This window comes from Scyliorhinus torazame, chromosome 18, assembly GCF_047496885.1.
Source record: "Scyliorhinus torazame isolate Kashiwa2021f chromosome 18, sScyTor2.1, whole genome shotgun sequence".
NCBI lineage: Eukaryota > Metazoa > Chordata > Chondrichthyes > Carcharhiniformes > Scyliorhinidae > Scyliorhinus > Scyliorhinus torazame.
In genome coordinates, this window is record NC_092724.1 from 145,110,579 (window position 1) to 145,116,578 (window position 6,000).

A 6,000-nucleotide genomic window follows, 5' to 3' on the forward strand; every position below is an offset into this window, starting at 1 on the left:
GAGAGTATGGCGGAAGGCCCAGAAACCGTTTTCATGCCGTGTGAATTTATAGTGCTATATTTCACTGATGCCCATCATGGTGGTTCGTAAAACCAGCCAGAGGCCAGCATGGACCTCATTTGCATCCCATTGATGTAAGCAGTTGAAGGCCTGACCCCCCCTCCCCACTCCCACTCCCCCCACCAACTTCTGCCAGCAGGTAAACATGCTGGCATGAAACACGTCTGAAATGACGTGGTGTGTAAATGTCGAGACTCACCTGAACAATACCTGAAGGCAGCACACAATCCCAGACCCTGGAACACCAAAGTAGTGGGTCGGGGGAGCATCCGCAAGTGGAGCTTCCAGATATGGGGCGAAATTCTCCCCCAACGGCGGGATGCCCGCCGACTGGCGCCAAAGCCGGCGCAAATCAGACGGGCATCGCGCCGGCAAAAAGGTGCGGAAGTCTCCGCATCTTTGGCGGCCTAGCCCCAACATTGAGGGGCTAGGCCGACGCCGGAGGGATTTCCGCCCCGCCAGCTGGCGGAAATGGCGTTTGTTGCCCCGCCAGCTGGCGCGGAAATGCGGCGCATGCGCGGGAGCGTCAGCGGCCGCTGTCAGTTTCCCCGCGCATGCGCGGGAGCGTCAGCGGCCGCCGAAAGTTTCCCGCGCATGCGCAGTGGGGAGAGTCTCTTCCGCCTCCGCCATGGTGGAGGCCGTAGCGGAGGCGGAAGGGAAAGAGTGCCCCCACGGCACAGGCCCGCCCGCGGATCGGTGGGCCCCGATCGCGGGCCAGGCCACCGTGGGGGCACCCCCCGGGGTCAGATCGCCCCGCGCCCCCCCCCAGGACCCCGGAGCCCGCCCACGCCGCCTGGTCCCGCCGGTAAATACCAGGTTTGATTTACGTCGGCGGGACAGGCAATTCCTGGGCGGGACTTCGGCCCATCCGGGCCGGAGAATCCAGCGGGGGGTCCCGCCAACCGGCGCGGCTGGATTCCCGCCCCCGCCCAATCTCCGGGAGCGGAGACTTCGGCGGGGGCGGGGGCGGGATTCACGGCGGCCAACGGCCATTCTCCGACCCGGCGGGGGGTCGGAGAATGACGCCCATGGTGTCCTGGAGGAGGTCCCATCTTTCAGCCTCAGAAAGTTCCCGGAGATCCATCTGAAAATCGCTTATTGTCACAAGTAGGCTTCAAATGAAGTTACTGCGAAAACCCCCTAGTCGCCACATTCCGGCACCTGTTCGGGGAGGCTGGTACGGGAATTGAACCTGCTGCTAGCCTGCCTTGGTCTGCTTTAAAAGCCAGCTCTTTGGCCCTGTACTAAACCAGCCCCTATTTCTTATTTCTCAGGAGGTCCACCTAGTTTCTTCAATAGTGCGTCAGTGGTGTTGGGCACCTCTTCAATATGGTACCGATTAGGATGACTGACTACGCGCCGCACAGGCCTGTCCTTCCACTGAATATGGCACAAAGTCCCTCTGTGCATAATTAATGAGGTCGGGGCCAGATGATTTTATATGTTTTCCCGCCAACCTTCACCATGGAAAACACTCCACATTCCTGACACCGCCAAGGCCCTTAGTTTCAAGATGGGAGAATTCCACACTTAATGATATTCCATCCTGCACTAATTATCACTATCTGTTGTGTTGAGGTTGTTACTTAGGAAAATAGATAATTTGGACTTTGGCGAATTGAGATATTCCATTGTGGTAAGAAACTCATGAGATGAATATATCAGATCAAGTGCATTATTTTACTGAATAACTAAATATAACTCATAAATATGCAGCTTGCTTGTTTCTGTGGTACCAGCACCTTGACAGTTATAGCAACAGATGATGATTTTTTGGGACTTTGATTTATATTGTTTCGTTGTTGGGGCAGATAATATATACAGGATGTACTGAAGATTCATCTGACGCTTGGACGTTTAAAGAATGCTCAGCTAAATGTTTTCCTCATTTTTCTCTTCAGAAAAACATTCGCAGCTGTAAAAGCTTTCAGCTTTCCCCTCATTTCACTGCCCTCTTCACTCACATGACGCATTACATCACCGGCAGTGTATCTCGTTAACTGTTGTTATGCAGATGAGATGGCGCATGTGGCCCGATTCGTATGCAGCAAGAAGCGACATTCCCACCAGCTTCGCAGCTCCTATTATTGTAGCCTTGGCTGAAATGCAGCGGAGTGAAATAAAGAGATTCCTATTAATTAGTGATGTGTTTCTTTGGCAGATGCGGTTTCTCTAGGACCAGCTGTCAGCTGTTCTTACAGTGGAAGGAAACTTCCAGCCTCGGTGGAGGGAGATAAAAGCAGCGCATCTGAATGCTTGGTGTCCAGGCAATCGTACGGATTACGAATCGTTAAAAAAGATGCTTTTGTTTGCGCCGTTGCATCGACGAGGAATGATAACACTTTGGTGACTTCATGACTGTTTGGACTGACCACTTTTTAAAATATCCCCTGGAGAAGGAAGTGTTTCTGCTAGCCACAGCCAGATAAGGAATTTGTCCTCATTGAGCACACGCACACACACGCACACAGTCAAAAACATTGTGCAAAACATAAACCCAGCAAAGGCTGGAATATAGCTGGCACGTCTGCTGAGCTGGGATGGGGGGAACGGGTCTTACATCCTGAGATAGAATACAAGAATTGATCAGGCAGCATGGTGGCACAGTGGTTAGCATTGTTGCCTCACGGCGCTGAGGACCCGGGTTTGAATCCCGGCCCTGGGTCACTGTCCGTGTGGAGTTTGCACATTCTCCCCGTGTCTGCGTGGGTTTCGCCCCCACAACCTAAAAGATGTGCAGAATAGGTGGATTGGCCACGCTAAATTGCCCCTTAATTGGAAAAAATAATTGAGTACTCTAAATTTAAAAAAAAATAATTGATCATATTTGCTGTGTTACAACCTTTCCTTTCCCCTATTTTATCGATACTATTTAGCATTTTTTTTGCCCACATGAATTTTCATTTTGTGCTCCTGTTATTCTGTGGAAAAAAAGAAATACCTTGCATTTATATAACCCCCTTCATGATCTGAGGATGACCCAAAGTGCTTTTCAGCCAACAAAGTTGAATTGTAGTCACTTTTGTAATGTAAAGAAACACAGCAGCCAACAATTCTACAGCAAGGACTGGCAAATATTAAGATATCAAGATAAATGACCAAGTAATGGGGTTCGTTGGTGTAGCTGAGGAATAAATGTTGGCCAGTATACTAGGAGAACGCCTTTGCGCTTGTTTAAATGGTGTCATGGGATCCGTCACATCCATTTCAAGGGCCAGGTAAGGCTTTGGTTTAACGGTTTATCCGAAAGTCAGGACTGAGGTGTCAGCATAAATTCTATGATCAAGTCTGTGGGGTGGGGCTTGACCTCATAACTTCCTGATACACAGAGAGCTGGCTTTTAAAGCAGACCAAGGCAGTCCAGCAGCACGGTTCAATTCCCGTACCAGCCTCCCCGAACAGGCGACGGAATATAGCGGCTAGGGGCTTTTCACAGTCGCTTCATGTGAAGCCTACTTGTGACAAAAAGCGATTTTGATTTCATGTTTTCAAAGGCAAGAACGTTACCACTGACCCAAGGCTCAGACCGTAAATCATCTTACACATTTTCCAGTTTGAACCTTTGCGACGTTCAAATAAAGAATTTTTGTGCTGCCACCATCTCAAACCCATCCTTTTCCAACAATGTGGGACTTCTTACCCCCAATAATTTGCCCTTAATTCTTACAAGTTACAATCTGTTGAAATCCAAAGTTGCCCTCAACTACTGACTGTTGCTCGAAGTACTTGCACTATGTTCTCTTCAACCTTGTACTTTGGATTGTGGCTCTTTACCTGAATTTAATGGGCGACTAAGCAAAACAAAATCAAATTAAATACTACTAAACCTGGAGAAACTAAATTGTTTTGTGATGTGAGAAGTCTTAAAATGATATTGTTACCGTAAATCCGTATTGTACCAGGCTGCCAGTGTTATTGTACCAGACTGCCAGTGTTCCATTTGCATTGGTGTACTGCAAATTGATAGAATTTATATAAGTTCACATTAATTAATTAGATTAGCGAGCAATCATAAATCAATGGTGAGGCTTGAGGCTGTATAATGGTACATTTTTAGTGGTGAGGGAATGCAGGACAATTTTCATGCACCTGCGATGTTATTGTTAAGTAGTCCTCCTCCCTCATAAAGCCACATGTAAATGATGCCACCATTTATTTAGGAATCACAGCATGTGCACAATTCTAATAAATAACTCCACGTGTTACTCCTCAGTGGTGAATCTTTTCCTTTCCGTGATTACTGCTGTACAAGCTAATTATCAACACACCAGTGCTATCAGTACACCTCTCAAACATTCGGCCATTGTTTTTGGCTTTTGCCTGATTTGCAGAGCCCCTGGAAACTTATAGAACAACCAAAACCTTTTCACACCAATTTAAAGTTTCCAAGTGCTAGTTTGTGCTTTGTCCGACAGAAGTAATAAAGAACATCAGCACACAGTGTGCACAGTGTCTTTACTCGAGAAGCAATAAAGTTTTACCTACGTCCAGAGCAGAGCAGCCATAAAATTACGATATTAATGTTCCCAGTGTGCTCAATGTAGCGATTACAAAAACTCTGCTTATTGCAGGCAAGAGATTTTGAATGAAAAATGACCTGAGCATGTCAAATTCTATTGAGGGTTTTTTTAACCTCGAGAACACAACAAATAGGGGAAAAAAACACTCATTTAATTTTAATCTCGCAGGTCCCAACATAATGACACGTTTAAAGTCAAACGCAAAATTGGCTTCCACTTTTTGCAAGGAGTGAGCAGAAATATTCATCTTGCACCAAAAGTTTTGGCACTTCCCTGTTGAGGTAAGTGAATACACTTCACATTTACAGAATGTGGCGAGTCACCAACTTTATGCAGATATATGTGAGAAACCATTTGAGTTTTCCCAAAGAACCACATTATATCCATTGTGCTACTGCGATATTTCAAAGAATTGGCCAATACACACCATCTCTGATAAGATTAGGAATGGGGGAATGAATCCGCTTCTTACTGATCGCTATAACAGACGTCTACATACCTTTGACAACAACAACTTGCATTTATATAGGTGTATTCATGTAGAGAACCATTCCAAGGTGCGTTAGAGGTGCAATCAGGAAAGAAAACTGACACTGATTCAAACAGCATGTTACGAAGAGTTTTGAAGAGGAACATCAAGTAATAGAGATACGTGGAGTGGCAGAGATATTTGGGGAGGGAATTCTAATCGGTAGGGCCTAGATACGTGAGAGCATGGCCACCCATGGTAGGGCAATGGAAGTGGAGGATACACAAGGGGCCAGAGGAATGCAGTATTCATAGGAATAGGGTAAGTAGAGCTGGAGAAAGTTATAGAAATGTGGAGGGATTTAAACACAATTTGAGGCATTGGAGAATTGGGAGCTAGTAAGTGTCAGGAAGCTGGAGAGAGATGGGTGAGAGGAACTTGGTACAGAAGCAGTCAGTGACTTGGACAGTGACTTTAAGACAAAGATAGTTAGGTTCTTGATTAATAAGGGAATCAGGGGTTATGGGGAAAAGGCAGGAGAATGGGGATGAGAAAAATATCAGATATGATTGAATGGCGAAGCAGACCCGATGGGCCGAGTGGCCTAATTCTGCCCCTATGTCTGATGGTCTTATAGTCTTTTAGACTGTCTAACCTGGCATATTCACCTGTGATGGCTTGGGAGGATCCGATTATGTAAAAGATTAATGCAGTGGTGCCCGTAACAGCTGTGGGGTGAGTTCTGCCTGTTGCTGAATTGGACGGTCAAGTATCCTGGAGCAGATGCCATAGCTCTATGGTTCTTCTGAATGAGAGTTGCTGAACGTAAGTCTCCTCTGAGATGCCCAAGAAGCTTGGTCTTTGTAAGTCTGTGACCTTGGATAAGCGCGCCTGCGTTCATAATGACGGAAGCATACTTTGCTGAATTCATTTTTCTCCTCCGAATCTGGC

At 46.7% G+C, this 6,000-nt stretch overlaps 1 long non-coding RNA gene across 4 annotated transcripts in view; it reads left to right on the forward strand.

Moving 5' to 3' along the window:
* LOC140395593 (uncharacterized) overlaps window positions 1-4,265 on the forward strand; it is a 222,982-nt gene extending 218,717 nt beyond the window's left edge. For all 4 annotated transcript variants that reach the window (XR_011936242.1, XR_011936244.1, XR_011936245.1 and 1 more), the window contains exon 3: window positions 2,222-4,265. This is a non-coding gene — a long non-coding RNA (uncharacterized lncRNA). The remainder of the gene's footprint in view (window positions 1-2,221) is intronic.
* Window positions 4,266-6,000: the final 1,735 nt, after the last annotated feature.